Source organism: Cricetulus griseus, assembly GCF_003668045.3.
Source record: "Cricetulus griseus strain 17A/GY chromosome 1 unlocalized genomic scaffold, alternate assembly CriGri-PICRH-1.0 chr1_1, whole genome shotgun sequence".
Taxonomy (NCBI): domain Eukaryota; kingdom Metazoa; phylum Chordata; class Mammalia; order Rodentia; family Cricetidae; genus Cricetulus; species Cricetulus griseus.
The window spans coordinates 199,203,822-199,223,671 of NW_023276807.1; the positions used below are offsets into that span (position 1 = coordinate 199,203,822).

General features: G+C 40.3%; 1 protein-coding gene and 1 pseudogene across 2 annotated transcripts in view; both read right to left on the reverse strand.

Annotated features, from left to right (window-relative positions):
* The window catches only part of Samd8 (sterile alpha motif domain containing 8), a 49,374-nt gene that overhangs the window by 27,762 nt on the left and 1,762 nt on the right, over window positions 1–19,850 (reverse strand). The gene's annotated exons all lie outside the window — the stretch shown is intronic.
* Window positions 17,644–18,950, reverse strand: LOC113831121 (annotated as a pseudogene).

Here is a 19,850-nt window from a genome sequence, read left to right on the forward strand (position 1 = left end):
TGGAAGAAATTACATAAAACAAAACATCAAAAGGACCAGCCAGGCATGATTCAGGTGGAACTCTGTGACACCGGGCCAGCCTGGTCCACATAGTGAGTTCCAAGCCAGCCAGAGCTACACAGTGAGAGCCTGTCTGAAGAAAGGGAGGGGGGAAAGATAAAGCAGAATAGAAAGACAAGGAAAATTATGTGGGGAAGAAAAGAAGTCCCTTACACTGAAGTCTTATTGAAGCCTTCTACTCACTGAGAAGTAAGAATCTAGTACAATTACCACTGGCTGTAAAAGCTACTGACATAGATAATATTCCTTTCACATACATAAAGCCTGACTCCTGGTAGAGTCTCATTCCTTTCCCTAGATAGTTTGTGAAATCTCAAACATGACTGTTAACCTTGTTCACAGGAAAGGCATCCTACGATCTAGACTTCTACCTTATCAATTAGAATCCTGTCTCGTGTCCTTCAGGAGCTATACTGTGAGCTCCTTTAGTTTTTTTTTTTTTTTTTTTCCAACTCTCTTTGATAACTGCTTCAAATTCACCAAAATCCCATCCATGAGTGTTATAGGGACAAAGAAGTGGCTCTCAGAGAAGCTATACCCACATCTTTGCTTTCTTCCTGAGCACCCCTTCTTCCTAGCCCTTCCTGTTTAATTAACATCTATAAACCTCATTTAAATATCTAACAAAAACTCCCACTCTGCTTTAAGGAGGGAGAAGGGGGGAGGAAGGGAAGGAGGGAGGGAGAGATCTTAAGCTCAAAGGAAGCAATAGAGACGAGAACAGACATCATTAACCAAAAGCCAGCAAGATGGCTATGGGGGTGAAGGCAATTGCGGCCAAGCCAGACAACCTGAATTTGGTGCCTGGAAAGACAGATCAGTTGTCTACTGGCCTCCATCCACATGAATGCCATGACAATCCCCACACCCTGACATAAGTAAATGTCCAAAACAAAACAAAACCTCTAAAGTTTTAAAGAAACTGAGTATGTAATATATTCTTACCAAGATTTCAGGGCTTCACTGGTCAATTGTAGTATTAAGAAATAGTACCAGCCAGGCAATGGTGGACTGAGGAGGCAGAGGCAGGCAAATCAAAGCCAGCTTGATATACAGAGCAAATTCCAGGGTGGCCAGGGCTACACTAAGAAATCCTACTTAAAAACAAACAAACAAACAGCAAAAACCAAACAACAACAAAAACCAAATACCAATTCTCTACATGCCCTTCAAGGAAAAGATATTTCTGAATTAATTCCTGAAACAAAATCAAGGAGATGACAAGAAAATAAAACCATGAACTGTTATTGTTATCCCTGATGTGCAAAGATACAAAAATTCCAAATAAATTTAAAGACATAAAATAACCAAGTGGAGTCCAGCATGGTGGCACACGCCATTAGACCTAGCACTCTGGAGGCAGAGGCAGGAGGATCTCTGTGAGTTCCAGCCTAGCCTGACTTACACAGAAAGTTTGGGGCTAGCTAGGGCTACACAGTAGACCTTGTCTCAAAAAGCAAAAAGCAAAACCAAACAAAAAACCCAAAAAGTTTCTAGTATTAATGTCAGGCTAGCATGACTGTTACATATAACATACACAATCAAATATAGAGCTGGCGCAGCTGGGAAAATGCTTGCCAGGCAACCATGAGCACTTGAACTGGATCCCTAGCATCCATGTAAGAACTACTTGAAAAGGCTGGGGTAGGAGGGTGGAAAGGGATATAGTAATTTGTCTGTAATCCCAGTGCTGGAGATGCAGAAAGATTGATCCCTAGAGCTCACTGGCCAGCCAGTCTACCCAAATTAGTAAATTCTAAGTTCCCAAGCTCAATGAGAGATCTCATCTCAAAAACAGACATGTGTATATATGCATGCATATTTGTATTTCTATGTTTATATACATAAGTGATACATACTCAAAGAGCATTTTAAAACTATAAAACTATTATAACCTATGAAATTATTGATTATATTTATCACCTATAAATTTTCTTTATCCTTCCTTCCTTCCTTCCTTTTTCTTTTTTGAGGCAGGGCTTCTCTGAGCACTGTTCAGTGTTGAGACATGATGATACCATACTGCATTTACTCACTACACACTATCACGTCCAATTCCTCGTTGTTAACCGTTGTTCACAATGTTATTACTGTTACCACATCACCACAGGTCAGACTTCTATAAATAGAATAATATGAGAAAGAATACAAGATGTTAACTAAACACTAACTCAGTTACATCATTACGTCTTGATTCACTTTTTCAGTCTCACTGTGAAAAATCACTGTGAGCCTTCTGCCTTTGCTTCCCACAGTGCTGGAATCACAGGCATAACCACCATGCCCATCTTAATCTACATTTAAAAGCATTGCATGTAAAGCTTGGTACTTGTTCCTTTACCCAAAGTGCTTGCCAAGGGCTCTACTCCTAAGATAGATCCCCAGCTCTGAAATGTTAATTGATACATATAAACGAAGCATTTCAATTTGAGATGAAAACTAAAAGTACATTCCAAAGTCATGAGCAATTAAGAAAGCCCTGAAGCATCAAAGGTTAATACTGTCTTATCAAAACACAGTCCACTTATGCATTCAGCCTGTGACTATCAATGGGTCTCAGTTAAATTTCATTCCAAGTTACAGATAACAGATAAACAAAAAGCAGCTGACTGTTCTGTATAGCATGAAACAAACAGTATGTCATCTTTCCCTCAGACACTGGTTATACACATTAAAACATTCAGACCACAGCAACTCTCTTAAGTATTTATTGTCTGACCAGACTAGCTCAGTTCCTGCTAATTAGACAGCTCAGTGGCCTAACAGGAGTTCAATCCCTACCACCCAGTTGTTTGAGACAAGGCCTTCCTGGGTAGCTCAGGGTGATCTCCATCTTGAGGGTTACTAGTGAATACCACCATGAACTTTAGTTTGAGTTCAATATATTTTCCGTAATGCATTTATTTATTATGTATGTGGATGCAAACACCTGTGTATGCAGAGGCCAGACAATGACACTGGGTGTCCTGCTCTAGCACTTTCCTGCTAGAGAAATGCCTATTTAAGAACACCCCCAGCACAGTAGGGGCAGCCAGGCAGATTTCACCACCCACACTCATCCCACCATCGCACACCCTGAGTTCGAGGCCAGCTGGTCTCCAGAGTAAGTTCCAAGACAACTAGGACTTACACACAAAAACTGTGTCTTGGGGGGTGGGGGTGGGAGTGGGGAGAAGGAGCCCTGACTGAATGAGAATGGCCCCATAGACTCATAAATTTAAATAGTTAGCTCCCCAGTTGGGAAGGATTAGGGGGTATGGCCTTGATGGAGGAGGAGTGTCACCTGGGGTGGGCTTTGAGGTTCCTAAAGTCCACACCATTCCTAGTTATCTCTTTCTCTGATTCCTACTTAAGGATAGGACGAAAGCTCCAGTGCCATGCCTGCCTGCCTGCCTGCCTGCCTGCCTGCCTGCCTGCTGCCAAGCTTCTAGCAATGATGACCATGGACTCACCCTCTGAAACTGTAAACTCCCAATAAACTCTTTCTTCTACAAGTTGCCTTGGTCACGGGTCTTTTTTGTTTGTTTTTTCGAGACAGGGTTTCTCTATGTAGCTTAGGAGCCTATCCTGGCACTCGCTCTGGAGACCAGGCTGGCCTCGAACTCAGAGAGATCCGCCTGCCTCTGCCTCCTGAGTGCTGGGATTAAAGGCGTGCGCCACCAACGCCCAGCTGGTCATGGGTCTTATCGAAGCAATAGAAAAGTAACTAAGACTTTTTCTCATTCTCTAATTGAACTGTTTTTCTCACTGTTGGGGTATTATTGCTTTTGTTTTGTTTTAAACAAAAGAATTCCATGCTGTTCTAATACCAACTTTCGATGACAATGTATCACTCCTCTTCAGGACAGTCCAAATCATATTCTAGAAGTTAATCCTAGAAGCATAACTCAAAATTTAAAGTGATTTCCATACCATGCAACAGTACTATGATGGAATAAAAGACCCTTTACGTTTTGTTCTTTTTAAATCAATTTATTTGTGTGTGTGTGAGAGAGAGAGAAAGCAGGAAAGTAAGAGAAAAACAACAAGCACCCCTCCCTACCCCTGCACATAAGTATCAAAGCATTCATGTAGAGGTCAGAGGACAACTTGCAGAATCCTGGGGATGGAACCCAGCTCATCAGGCTCAGAGGCAAGCACCTTTACCCACTGAGCCATCTCATCGATTCCACACAAGCCCTTTGAACCTCTGAATTCTTAGACTGGGCCCATATATGATGCTGATTCAAAACTAAGTAAAGCAAAGTTTATGTTGTTTCCTTTTAGTACCAAGGAGAAACTAAGGATGTCTTACTTTCCACCTCATCAAATATATGCACTTCTGCATTCTTTGAATGCATGGCATGTTTTGTTTCAATAACCTACATGAACAACTTCTCCAACACAGCACTTACTATCAGTGCAAAGCAGTGGTTCTCAATCTTCCTGATGCTGTGACCATATAATACAGTTCCTCATGTCACCATGACCCCAACCATAAAATTATCTCATTGCTACTTCATAACTGCAATTCTGCTATGGCTATGAATTGTAATATAAATATCTGATATGTGCCCCAAGGCAGTCATGAGAACCACTGGTATAACAGGTCTCTGAAAATCTGTAAATCCTTGCTAATATTTAGTAGCTTTCTTTTCAGTCTGTCATTTACTCTAGGGAAAGTAGCATGATGTAGGACAAGGAGCACTGGATTCATTGTGTTGGTTCTTGGGAGTTTAACTTCGGTGTACCAATGACAAAATCATCTGACTATCTGGGCATCTCAAAACTCTTATGTGTTAAATGGGGAGGGGAAGGGGAAGAACAGAATAACCCAGCATGACCAACACTGCAGATTAGACAGTGTGTACATGGATCTCATTTCACAGTAACACTGATCCCCACTTCATCTTTGCCTACTTGCTGAGAGGGTTCTCTCTGCAAGGACCTCTGTTTTATAATTTGTATTCTTTCATCTTCCAAGCAATAGATTGCAAAATAAATATAAAAATGGTGACAACAGCAGCAGCAGCTACATTTATTAATTTGAAGACATTATTCTGAGGCTATATAAGTTTTTCTAATACTTAACAGTTTCACGAGGCAAATTAACTTCATTTTATAGATGAGACAACAAGGATCAGAAAGGTATAATTCAAGTAACTGAGCTCCCTACTTAAATTGGCAGTGCAAGAATTCAAATTCAAGAGTCAAACATTTTTTTTCCCACATGCATTTTACACAGTAAGATGAAATGAGGGCAAACTATTTAATATGAAGATCTTTTATTTTGTTTTAGTTTTTTCGAGACAGGGTTCTCTGTGGTTTTGGAGGCTGTCCTGGAACTAGCTCTTGTAGACCAGGCTGACCTCAAACTCACAGAGATCCGCCTGCCTCTGCCTCTGCCTCTGCCTCCCGAGTGCTGGGATTAAACGCCCGGCAACAACAACCTCTTATAGCTGTATAATATCCATCATTGTACCTAAGAAAACCATTTCATGTATAATTATCTTTCCTATCTGTTTTCCTCTCAGGGTAGAGGTTAGAGCTATGAATTATATTATGTTAGCACATATCTTTAATGCAGAATAATTCATCTCTTTTTTAGAGGGGCACGGGGCAATCAGTGTTCAGTTTGGCACAATTCTATAGAATGACCTACAATGTCAATTTGCCTAATTGTCCACCATGCTATGGTGGTCAGTGGTTGATCACAAATACACATGTTGGACAATAAGGTAAAGATTTGTATAACTATCCATATGGAGTAGCTTTGGACTGGAGAGATAGCTCAGTAGTTAAGAGCACTTGCTGTTCTTCCAAAGGACCCAAAGTCCAGTTCCCAGCACCCATATTGGGCAATTTACAAATCCCTGTAACTCCAGATCCAGGTGTTCTGAGGCCTCTGGCTTCACAGTCACTGTACACGTGTATATATGCATGTGCATACATACACAATTAAAAATATAAAATACAACTTTAAAACATCTGTCTTTTTCTTTATTTCTTTTTGAGGCAGGGTCTAGCATAGCTCAGGATAACAATGAACTCCTGATATTCCTGCATCTGTCTCCTGAGAGGTAGGGTTACAGACATTAACGGCTTTATTTTGGCCTTTACTTACTTACAGCAGGTGGTAAAAAATGAACCATTTTCTACTATCTGTAAGACCATAAAACATTCTCTGCATAGATGAGTAACAAATTCAAACCAGAAGATTCAAATCAGACCAAAGATTTTAATAACAAAGAAGCCCAAAAGGTAAAATTAGTATCTTCAAAACTGTAAGAGAATGTACTCAAACTAAGATGCACGTAGAATTTAAGTAATTTGTAATACACAAAGGAAATGTTGCTGCTGACATGTGCTTGGGTGGTAAAATGATGAAGAAAAGAAAGCACTACAAAGCTGGAGTCTATGGTTGCTACAGGGGAAAAAACAGTAACAGGAGTGGCTGATTAGGAGTGAGTAGCTGATTAGGGGTGGTGCACAGGCATCTTGGCCTGCTGACCTGATAGTGGTTACAAAGTTTCAGTGAAGTGAAACAGTTGCATGTCTGAAATGCTGTTTGTACTGCATTATCAACACACGCATAACCCCGTTTAGAAGCCCAAAAGCAAAGATTTCAGAGAGATATGGAGGAGAATATATTATTACTTATTTGCAAAAGTCACAATGAAAGCTGAAACTTTCATAATACAAAAGCCAAACTTTTCTCCCTGTCTCTTAGAGTAAGCCCATCGTTGCCACATCCCTTTCTTTTACAGCTTTACAAACACGTAAGTACATGTCCACAAACGATACAACTTAGTTGCCCATTTTCATATTTGATACAAGTGAACTGAAGAGTTAAGGAGATGCCATCTCAAAATATGCCAAGTTGGTATGTTATTTATTATTTCCAGTAGAAATCCCCTGAGGAACTAAATAGCAAAAAGAGCCATTTAACTTGTCCTGTCCTTTTCACTTTCCTTTCAGATTTGTCTTTTTCTACATGTAACTAGCCACAAGATTCTTGTGAGAGGGCCAGCCTTCATGTACTAAAGCTGGAAGACAGCCTTGATTACCAAAAATGGTAATGAGACTGTAAAGAATTCAAAAATACAAAGTCATCCTTATTCTCCACTAGCTTGTATACCACACTCATTACCTCTTAGTGAAACCAAAATCACTACCCCAGTACAGGTATCCACTGTCCTGTCATTGCTTCACAACTTTACCATTATTTGCCTAAGACGTAAAAAGCATGTTGTTTTCAGGCTTCACCTTCTTTGTGAAAAACTCATATTTTACTATTATTAATCATTCTTCTTCCCCCGCCCCTCTGTGGCTTTGGAGGCTGTCCTGGAACTCACTCTGTAGACCAGGCTGGTCTCAAACTCACAGAAATCCGCCCGCCTCTGCCTCCCAAGTGCTGGGACCAAAGGTGTGTGCCACCATCGCCCGGCTTAATCATTCTTTGTAACAATTGGGATCCTAGCTCCAAAGAGCCAGCATAAAAATGAATGGAGAAGGGCAAAATGACATCCTTTTTATGTTGATGAACTAACAAAGTCCATGTTGAGCCTTGGTGTTACCACATAATCCTTTCGGAGTTAAAAGGTCTGAAGAGTACCTTTTTTTTTGGGGGGGGGGGAGTTTGAAACAGGGTTTCCTTGTGTAGCTTTGGAGCCTATCCTGGCACTCGTTCTGTAAATCAGGCTGGCCTCAGACTGTCAGAGATCCACCTGACTCTGCCTCCTGAGTGCTGGGATTAATGGCATGTGCTGCCACCACCGCCTGGCTATTATTCAACCTTTTAAAACTCAGTGATAGGATGAGAACTGTGACCTCTCTTATCAAAGCCAATAGAAGAGGGCAGAGATTCATGGGTACAACAGAGCATCCAGGCACGGCATGTACAGCACAGCACAGACAGCATGGCGAGTGCAGCACACCACTGGTGCTTCTAAGTGCTTTACTCTTATGTTCAAAAAACCCTCGCAGCAGTCCCACAAAGCAGACATTAATGATGCCTCCATTTTATAGATGAGACAACGATATAAATGGGCCACCAACTTACCCAAGACCATTTAAACCAGTAAACAATACAAATAAAGGTTTCAGGCCCAACATGTTCTTACCCACTACACTGCTCAGCCTTGTGAACCTAGGGCTTCAGTCCAAATATTTTCTAGTTATCAGTAGAATAAGGACTGTAGGGTCACTTGTCTTGTACAATCTGTACTTATCAAGAGCCTGCTTCACACAAGTGCTAGAAAGTAAGGCAGAGATGTAATACCCTTCAGGCCAATTTTATTCATCTATGAAATATTACTCTGCATATAGCCAGTGCAAAGTATGGCACTAGACAATGAGTCATATGCCTAAATAAATCAAAAAATGGACCTGCCCTCAATTTTACAGTCCAGAAAGGGTTATGGAAGAGAAATAAATAAGTAAATGTGAAAGGAATTCTTACAAAAGTACTTCAATTTTCAAAACAATAACAAGAAAGTGGTGACTTACATAATTTGTTAAAAACCGGAAACATTAGGGAGTTGGAAAAAAACCTAGGTTATTCCTAGTTGTAAGATAAAAGAGGTCACTAAAGTGTCATTTGAGCAGAGCCTGTGAAGATGGAGCAGTAAAAGGACACCAAGGAAACTGCGTGAGCAAAGACAGGAAGGTAGGAAACTGTGAAACCAATGACAACCAAAAAGCACAAAGGAGTACTGGGACTAAATAGACCAAACACTCAAGGTTTGGTGGTACTCATCTTTAATCCCGATACTCAGGGGGCAGAAGTGGGTGGATGTCTATGAGTTTGAGGTCAGACAGGTCAACACAGTGAGTTCCAGGCTAACCAAAGCTGCATACTGAGACTATGTCTCAAAAACATGAAGCATATAAATTACAAACTGGGGCCAATCATAGAAAATGCTATCAAATTAAGGACCATGAGATTCAAGGGACATTGAATAAGATGATGACATGAGTGTGCTTTAGAAACAATAATTTTTGATAGGCATAGGGGTGCACACCTTTAATCCCACAATTTAGAAGGCAGAGACAGGTAGATCTCTGAATTCAAGGCCAGCTCAATATACAGTTCTAGGACATCTAAGGCAACTCAGAGAAACTCTGTGTGTGTGTTGGGGGGGAGGGGGACGACAGGACACGATACCAGGTGCTCCTCCAGAGAATCCAGGTTCAATTCCCAGATCTATAAGGCACATCAGAAACCATCTGCAACTTGTTCCAGGAGATTCAACCCCCTTTTCTGGCCTCTCTGGGTACTGTACATGTGGTATAGATACACACAGGCAAAGCACCCACACATCAAATAAAAATCAGTGTAGAACATATCAGAAAGTTGGAGCCACGGTGTAGAACAGCTAGCTACACCTATACCTACCATATAATCCAATGAGATTCCTGAGTTCTCCTCCAAAGAAATGAAAACTTGTGCTGACACAAACAACAGCACTACTTGTAATAGTTGAAATGTTCAAGAAACCAAAAAGACCCTGCAAATATGTCAACAGTTAAAACTGGGCTACAATGACACTATGAACTAAAACTCAGCAATAAAAATAAATAAATTATTGTCTATTCAATACCTTGGATGAGTCTCAGGGGCATTAGACTTGAGGAAAAAGCCAGTCTCAAAAGGTCATACATTGTGTGGTTCTACTTACACAACACTTTAACCTGACAAGATTATGTAAATGGAATCGATTAGTGGTTGCCAAGGGTTAGAGATAATAGCACAGAGAATGATCTTTGTAATGAAGGAACAGTTCTTTATTTGGATTGGAACGATGGTTATAGGTTATAAGGATCTATTCATGATAAAATGAGTTTTCTGGCTTTGATACTGTCTTGTAGTTATGTAAGATGTAACTACAGCAGTAAAGTGCGGAAAAGCACATGGGTTCCCTGGACCTTCTGTGCTACTCCCTATAAATCTAAATTTCAAAAAGGAAAGTTTAAAAGTTCTTTTTTTAAAGCTGGGTAGTAGGGCAAGCCTTTAATCCAAGCACTTGGGAGGCAGAGGCAGGAAGATCTCTGACTTTGAGGTCAGCCTGGTCCACAGAGAGAGTTCCAGAACAGCCAAGGCTACACAGAGAAACCTGTCTTGAAAAACCAAAAACCAGAAGGTTCTTTTTAAAAAAAGGAAAACTGTCCTAAATAATGAAAATGGCATGCCCTTTTGAGGTTTTTGTTTGTTTGTTTTAAGTAAGAGGAGTTGATGGTAAGAGCATTTGATGTTCTTCCAGGACCTGAATTCAGTTCCTATTACCCACAGCAGGTGACTCAAATTCACCCATAACTACAGCTCCAGGGAGAAGTCTGACATCTCTGGCCTCCACGGGCACCTGTACTCATATGCACATAACCATACACAGACACACATATGCAGGATTAAAAAAAATCATTGGGGGTGCTGGAGAGATGGCTCAGTGGTTAAGAGCAGTGGCTGCTCTTCCAGAGGACCTGGGTTCTATTCCCAGTACCCATATGGCAGCTCACACCTGTCTGTAACTCCAGTACCAGGGGACCTTGTATCCTTACACCAAAACACATAAAATAAAGTATTTAAAAAAAATCATTGAAAACAAAACAAAACAAAACACTATTAGCCAGCTGGGGGGGGGTAGTCTGACACCTCTAGCCTCCATAGACACCTATACTCTTACATGCATACACACACACACACACACACACACACACACACACACACACGATTAAAAAAAAATCATTGAGAAAAAAAAAAAAAAAAGAACAAACACTATAGCCAGGCAGTGGTGGTAGCAGCGGCAGGTGGACCTCTATAAGAAACCTGTCTTGGGGGTAGGGAACAAAAAACTTTAATAGCTATTCCTAAGGTGGGCTCTTCACTCTAAATTTATTTACTCCAAAGTTTGTTTTATACAAACTTTGAGCATGTAAGAAAAAAGAATTTTAAAAAATTAAAATTATTCAGTGAAGTACAATAGGCTTAAATAAACAAAAGCAAAAACACACAAACTAGTAATCTGTGCATGCCTACAAACGCTAATAAAAGGTAAATACTGAGTTAACCAGCAAAACCACAATATCCAAAAGCAAGACATGACTACAGATCCAACTCCATCCCCCATTAACTGTAACTGTAACTCAAGAATGCTTTCACCTTTATACCAAGAGGAACTAAGAGGCTTTAAACAGCTATCTGAGGCTTTGAATATATCACTTTGTTAATCAGTAAAACAGAATCCTTACAATGTTAACATTGGCAGTGACCTAAGAGCTAGTATAATTGTTCAATTACGGCTGAATAAACTAAGGGTAGGAAGTTAAATATGAGAGCTTGTCACCAACAGAATCTGATAGAAAACTCAGAAAGAACAATGGTTAAGAGTGCTGCCTCTGAGCTGGGCAGTGGTGCCTTTAATCCCAGCAGAGGTAGGTGGAGCTCTGTGAGTTTAAGGTCAGCCTGGTCTATAGAGTAAATTTTAGGACTGTCAGGGCTACAAAGAGAAATCCTGTCTTGAAAAACAAACAAACAAACAAACAAAAACAAAACAACAAAAAAGCCAGGTGGTGGTGGTGCACACCTTAAATCCTGGCACTTGGGAGGCAGAGGCAGAGGCAGAGGCAGGCAGATCTCTGTGAGTTTGAGACCAGCCTGGTCACAGCCTCCAATGCCACAGAGAAATCTTGTCTCAAACCTGCCCCCTCCCACCCCCCAAAAAAAGAAAGAAAAAACAAAAAAAAAGAAAAAAGAAAAAAAAAAACACCAAAAAACTATATGAAAGTACCTCAAAAAAGTATCTATAGTTTGTATCTGTAAACCTCCCAGAAGCCTCAGTGGGGTCCATCTCTTCCTTGCCCTGTTCCATTCTTCACAGTCATAAAGTAAACAAGCCTTGCTTTGCGATTGTCATTGTCATGATATGCTTCCTCTGTACACATAAAAAAGCAACAGGGATATGACAGGTAGGATTTTAGTTGGAGGGGTGGTAGAGGAGGAAGGGAGGGAGAAGGGAACTGAGATTGTCATGTAATTCAATCTTGTTTGTAACTCAAATATATAAAAAAATAAATAAAAATAGAGAAAAAGAGAAAAGAACCAAAAAAAAAAAAAAAAAAAAAGCAACAGGGTCAACTGTCCATGGACCAGAACCCCTGAAACTGCAAGTCAAATACACCATCTCTGTAGGCAGCGCCTACAGAGATATTTTGTTAAAGTAACAAATCTGACTAACATTCCAGCCAGTGGAAATGATATCAGCATATGAAACTCATGGTTATTACAATAGCTGCTAAGATACAACATCCACCTAGTTGACCAAAAACATGAACAGGTGAAAAGAATCACAAAGGAATATAGTTCAGACAAAAACCAAACAACAACCAATGCTATGAAGCTGAGGTTAGAAGACCTCAGGGGTCTCTGGTTTAGAAAGTGTAAGACGATTCACTGATAAAATACCTAGCTCTCAAGACTTCACCAGCAAAGTTTCTTTGTGCAGTAGATGGCAGCTAACTCATCTGTGGAGGCTCAGCTCCCCACAAGGCTCAGGGACCATCTTGAAAGAGGAGGCAGAAAGATCAGAGTCAGAGGTCCAGGAGGACCAGAGCAAAACTGCCTACTGGATATGACAGACCTGCTATACTCACAGAGCCTGAACAAAACCTGAACAAAATCAAACCAGTCAACATTCCAGCATGGAGGGGGAGGGGCTTAAAAGCCCCCATCCTTAACTGAGGAGTTATTGACAGGTGATGGCTTCTAGGGGAGGAAGAGACAGATTTCTTTTTCATTTAAAGGTGTGGCCCCACGGGTCTTCAAAGCTCCAGGGGATGGTCCCACACCCAGGAGTATATGGGCAGCACAAACTGGACCAATACACTGGTTAAAGGGGGAAGTGGTGACAGTATGGTGACACACACCTTTAATCCTAACACTCAGGAGGCAGAGGTAAACAGATCTCTGTGAGTTCAAGATGTCAGGTCTACAAATTGAGTTCCAGGGCAGCAAGGGGTGTTACACATAGAAACCCTGTCTTGGAACAACAAAACAAAACAAAACAAAACAAAACAAAACAAGGAAGGGAGACACTAAGTTGGGAGGAAGAAAGGTGGTAGGGAGGGGCCCTGGGGAGAAATGGGGGGTTGAATATGATCAAAATACATTGTTTGCATATATTAAACTCTCAAAGAATTAATGAAAATGGTATATTTTTTAAATAAATTGAAGACAGAAATTTCTGTGCCCCCCCCCACGGTTGTTTAGTTCCAAATAAACACACAGAGGCTTATATTATAAACTGTTTGGCTGATGGCTCAGGTTTCTTATTGGCTAGCTCTCTCTTAGCTATTAATCCATTTCTATTAATCTATGTATCTCCATGTGGTCTTGGCTTACCAGAGAATGCCAAGGCATCCAACCTTCCCAGCAGCTCCATGGCATCTCCTAACTCCCCCTACTACCTTTCTCTGTCCCTGTTTGACTAAATCCTGCCTGTCCATTGGCTGAAACAGCTTTATTCATCAACCAATAAGAGAAACACATATTCACAGCACACAGAAGGACATCCCCCATCAATAAATAAATAAAAATTTCAACCACTTTTTCGAAAATGGGTAGACTAGAGGATATTATGTTAAATACAGAAAATCAAGCATAAAGTCAGTATCTTCTCTCTCTCTTATATGTAATCAGAAAGAAGCCAAACTAATATAGCATAGTGACTGCTGGAGGGAGGGGAAGAGGTTAAAGGAGGCTAGCTAATATGTACAACAAAACAGACAGACAGAAGTAATAATTCTGGGGGGGCTGGAGAGATGGCTCAGAGGTTAAGAATACTGACTGTTCTTCCAGAGGTCCTGAGTTCAATTCCCAGCAACCACATGGTGGCTCACAACCATCTGTTATGAGATCTGGTGCCCTCTTCTGGTGTGCAGAAATACATGGAAGCAGAATGTTGCATACATAATAAATAAATAAAATCTTTAAAAAAAAAAAGAAGCAATAATTCTGGGGCTGGGAAGGTAGCTCAGAGGGAGAGTGCTTCTTGTTGGAGGCCCTGCATTCAATCTCTAGCTAGCAATAAAAGGGAGGAAGATTTAAGTGACACTATACAGACTGAGCAGGTTATATTTAGGAAAATGTACACACACACACACAATGTCAACTAATGAACAAAGAGGCCATGAATTTCAAAGATAGCAAGGACAGTGTATATGGGAGGGTTTGGAGGGAGGAAAGAGAACAAAGATAAAAAGTAAAGGAGGCTAGAAAGACAGCTCAGTGGCTAAAAGCACTGGCTACTCTTCCAGAGGACCCAGGTTCAATTCCCAGCAACCACATAATGGCTCAAACCATCTACAATGGGATCTGATGCTCTCTTCTGTCATTCAGGCATACAAATGAGTACTCATACACATAAAATACATTAAAATAAACCAATAGTTTATAATAACCTACAATATATTTTATTACCAATTGGAAGAAAGGAGTTCCAAGCCTCCAAATACCTGTAAGGAGAAGGAGACAGAAACTGAGAAACTTCTGTCCAGTCTTTTTTTTTTTTTTAATTTTTATTGTTTCTAAGTGGTGCTGGAAAAAACAAAACAAAAACAAAAACAAAAAAAAGGAAATCCATACCTCAAGGCAGAACAATAAAGAGTAGAGAGAGTCTTAAAAATTATGAACAGATGCTGGGCAGTGGAGGCATACATCTTTAACCTCAGTACTTGGGAAGTAGAGGCAGGCTGGTCTCTGAGAGTTTGAGGCTAGCCTGATCTACAGAACCAGTTCCAGCACAGGCTCCAAAAGCTGCACAGAGAAACCTTGTCTCAAAAAACAAAACAAACAAACAAAACAGGTGCCAGGAGGTGGTAGTACATGCCTTTAATCCCAGCACAAGAGAGGCAGAAACAGACAGATCTCTGAGTCTGAGGCCAACCTGACCTACAGAATGAGTTTTAGGACAGCCAGGGCTACAGAGAAATCCTGTCTTGAAAAACCAAAACAAAACAAACTATGAACAGAACAGGTTGGATGTGGCAGAGCATGCCTTTAATCCCAGTACCTGAGAGTTCCTGGTTTATGTAGCAAGACCTTGTTTCAAAGGGAGAGAGGAAAGTGGGAGGTGGGTTGTAAAATGATAAACTAAATTATAAACCAGGCTAATATTACATTTCCAGGGCTGGAAAAGATCCACTTTCCTGGTAGGATGCTTGCTTGGCATGCAGAAGGCCTGAACCAGATCCCTAACACTAAAGAAAACTCTCTTTCGGGAAGTTACTTGTTAGAACTGCAGCCTGAGGAACCTGGGAGGAGAATTAGTAGGGGTGTGAGCAAGAAAAGACAAGGTGATGACTAACATGTGTGAAGTTTTCAAAAAACAAATTTAATAACAATAATAATTTAAAAAACATTTTAAAAGGAGAATGGCCATATAGCTTTCTTTTCCTTTTTTCTTTTTGTTTTTTTTTTTGAGACAGGGTTTCTCTGTATAACAGTCCTGGCTATCCTGGAACTCATTTTGTAGACCAGGATAGCCTCTCACCTGCCTGACTCTGTGGTGCTGGTATTAAAGGTGTGCAACACCATGCCCAGTGCCTCAGAGCTTTTCAATTCATGTATTACTAGGCTACTGTTTGGCTCTACATACAGTCCTTGGGAAAATATGCATAATTTCCCCTGTCTCATAGTAGTCCTCTTACAGTGTGCACTTTGCTGGTACCCCTTGGTTTATTTTTTAAATCTTTCTTGGCTGTGTACACACATGATAAGAGATATAGCTAAAAGACTGAAAGCTAAAGTTGACATGGCTAGTTTCCTTTGGAACAACAAAATAATGAGAGAGTACTATTCTCTCATAAGGTTGGGTACTCTTATAGACAATGTGTAATTCTTATGGGGCATCGATGTCATTTGTAAAGTGATAATTTTCAAAATATTACAAATAGAATCTAAGAGTGGTGAATATCACACAGGAACTGCTTGTTAGAAATTTTGCTTTCATTTCTGCTCTTTGAACTGTTGCAAATTATTCAGGAAAGTTAATTCATAATATATATTACCCAAAACAAAAAAAAACCACTGTGGACTGGTGAGGTGGCTGTGGACAAAGGTGCCAGCTGCCAGATCTGATGACCCTTGGGACCCACATGGTAGAAGAGAATTGACTCATTCAAGTCACCTTTTGACCTCCACACATGTGCCATGGCTTAATTGACACTCCCATAAATAAATAAATAATGTTTCTTTTCTTTTCTTTTTTTTTTTTTTCCGAGACAGGGTTTCTCTGTATTGTTTTGGAACCTGTCCTAGAACTCGGTCTACAGACCAGGCTGGCCTCGAACTCAGAGATCCGCCTAGTGCTGGGATTAAAGGCATGTACCACCAATGCCCAGAATAAATAATGTTCCTTAAAAACTACACTCAGGCTAAAATAAGCCCAACTCCAATTTAATCCAATACATACTATATACTATGCATTCAACAGACCCAAATTATACCAATTTACATATCCACAAACAAAAACCTAAAGAAAGCTTACAAGCCAGGTGTTGGTGGCGCACACCTTTAATCCCAGCACTAAGGAGGCAGAGGCAGGCAGATCTCTGTGAGTTCAAGACCAGCCTGGTCTCCAGAGCAAGTGCCAGGACAGCCTCCGAAGCTGCATAGAGAAACCCTGTCTCGAAAAACCAAAAAACAAAAAGAAAGAAAGAAAGCTTACAAAAGCAAAAAAGCATAAACTATACCATAATTTGGACATTTCTATCTCAATTTCATGATTAACAACTCTGTAACAGTAATTTGACTCTCCAGAATTTTTCTATTCCATTTGAAAAATGTAAAATTCTAAATAGCAACATTTGCAGTGAGCAATTAAAAACTTTTCTCTAAATTTATCCAAAGACATTTTACTTTTTTTTGGCAAGCACAGGATTTTTTTTTTCCTCTAAAACATTTCATAGGAACTCTGCATTGCAAAACAGTTGCAGAGATGCAGGAGCAATTCCTACTCTGCATACTCCAGTTTCTTACAGTGGCCTTTCTAGGGTGCCTGCATACCACCTCTGAGCAGCAGAACGCAGAGAAGTGCATCTACTCCTCTGGTTTCATCAGCATCCTCTTGGCAGCACCCCAGTTCTGAGACATGTTTGTATTTGCTGTCCTAAGCATGCCCTTCATACTCCAGAGTTCTCATGTGTATCAAAGGAACACAAATCTTGTCTGGGCATACCTTCAAATTAAAGTTTCCACTACTGAGTTGAACCTAATTCCACCCACACAGAGAACTGAGCTCAATGAGTAAAAATGTAACCATGTAAGCCATTAGGCTATACCAAAAGTGTACATAGCAATCAAAATTTAGTTGGAAAATTAGTGGAAGATTCCTGACCTGGCACTATGCCACAGCACACTAGTAAAGTCTGTAAAAACCTAATTCTTAGTTTAAGAAGTATTGATAGGCTCGAAGTTTGACATATTGGCAGGTAAAGCCTTTTTTTTTTAACTTAGTTTTTATTCATAATCATAAACTTAACTCTGCATTCCAGCTAGACTTGGAGGAGAATGAGGAAAATATGGAACCTAAAGAATTTCAGTGAGAGCAGAGATTACAGGGCATTTCGAGCTGACGGGGTGGGGATGCTCTCCTGAGCTACAGAAGGAATGGTCTGGTAGGTAAGAAGCCCGCAAGTCCAAAGAATTAGAGCTGCCCACAATCGGAATGGTGATCCTCTTGTTGGTCTTGCCATTCCTGGACCCAAAACACTCCATGGCTTCCACAATGTTCATGCCTTCTTTCACCTTCCCAAAGACCACATGTTTGCCATCCAGCCACTCAGTCTTGGCCGTGTAGATAAAAAAATAGAAATCATTTGTGTTTGGTTCAGCATTTGCCATGGACAAGATGCCAGGAACTGTATACTTCAGAATGAAGTTCTCATCCTCAAATTTCTCTCCGTAGATGGACCTGCTGATGGTGCCATTTTGGAGTGTGAAGTTACCACCTTGGCACATGAATTCTGGGATAATTCTGTGAAAGGAGGAACCCTGACATCCAAATCCTTTCTCTCCAGTGCTCAGAGCATGAGAAAGTTTTCTGCTGTCTTTGGAACTTTGTCTACAAATAGCTCGAAGGAGACTTGGCCCAAGGACTTACCATCAGCCATGATGTCAAAGTACGCGGTGGGGTTGACCATGGCTGCAGGAAGAGGCAACAGGGGACAGCAGCGTCTGCAAAGCCTTAATTTTTATTTATTTTTTTATACTGGCAACTGAATTCAAGGTTTGAGCACACTAGGCAAAAACTCTATCAACTGAACTATAATTCAACACACACACACACACACACACACATACTCACTCACACACACACACACACACACACACACACACACACACACACACCCTTTTAAGAGAGGGATGAGGTTGGCCTTGACTCCTGATCCTCTTAGTTTGTTCTGAGTGACAGGATTACATGTATAAGCCACCTTGCCCAGATTAAAATCTTTATTTTTGTATGTTATATCCCAAATATAGTTAACGTAACAGAAAATAATAATCTGGATCAAGATGTCACAATCTACTACACACTATGAAAATGTACTAGTTAATCTTAAAAAATAGAATTAAAAGACAGAAAAGACATCTTTTAAGTTAATGGCCATGCTAGTTACAATAAGTAGCATGCATTACATCAGACTGGGAAGCAAAAATCTTCAAAGATTTTCAACATGATAGTAAATGGGGTTCTCCCCCTCCCACTGCTTGGGATTGAACCCAGAGCTTCCTGAATGATAGGCGAAAGCTCTGCCACTAAGTTATAGCTTAATGTGGCATTTTTCTAAAACAAAATAATAACAGCATCCATTAGAACATCTGGATTTAGGGCTGGAGAGATGGCTCAGAGGTTAAGAGCACCGTCTGCCCTTCCAGGGGTCCTGAGTTCAATTCCCAGCAACCACATGGTGGCTCACAACCATCCGTTATGAGATCTGGTTCCCTCTTCTGGTGTGCAGATATACATGGAAGCAGAAAGTTGTATACATAATAAATAAATAAAATCTTAAAAAAAACAAAAACATCTGGATTTAACATTTTCTCAATAACTGTTCAATTCTAGCTCTGAGAAAAGTCATGACAATGTCTCAATCAATTACAGCTAAGTTTTAAAGTACTGAAGATTTACAACAAAATCAACATATTTATAGGCAACTGTGTAGCATGAGAAGTAGCTTTGCAGAATGAGGATGCTACTGAAATCATTTCTCTGATTGCACCTGCCAACTCTGACACTGCAGTAGTGAAGACTCCTTCTCCCTTACAGTATTTACTTTACCATAAAACTGACTTTTCTTTATAACCAAGTGACTTTGAGAACTGACAAAGAGAAATGAAAATACAGTCATCACTAGGCATACTAACCTATTAATTTTCTAACTCCATCTAACAGTTTCTCTCTCTAATTTCACAATTCTGTTAACTTAGCAGAGAACTATTTTATTTCAGTTGAGTTCAGCAAATTTTCATACATCAAAAATTTTACTCAGCTAAATTTGGCTGGGTGAGGTAGTGCATGTCTGTAACCCAAACACTCAGGAGGCTGACATGGGAGAATCAGTTAAAGGCTAGCCTGTGTTATACACCAAGAAGGCTTCCAAAAAAAGACCAGAGCTAATATGAAAACAAGTTCTTTGAAGGTTCCCAAGCTGTCAGGAAAAGCAGAAACATAAACAGTAATGCTACATAAAATCCTTCATCTAAAGATCATCCTTACTAGTCTACCCTCTGATAGCCTAAAGAGCAAAACTAAGAA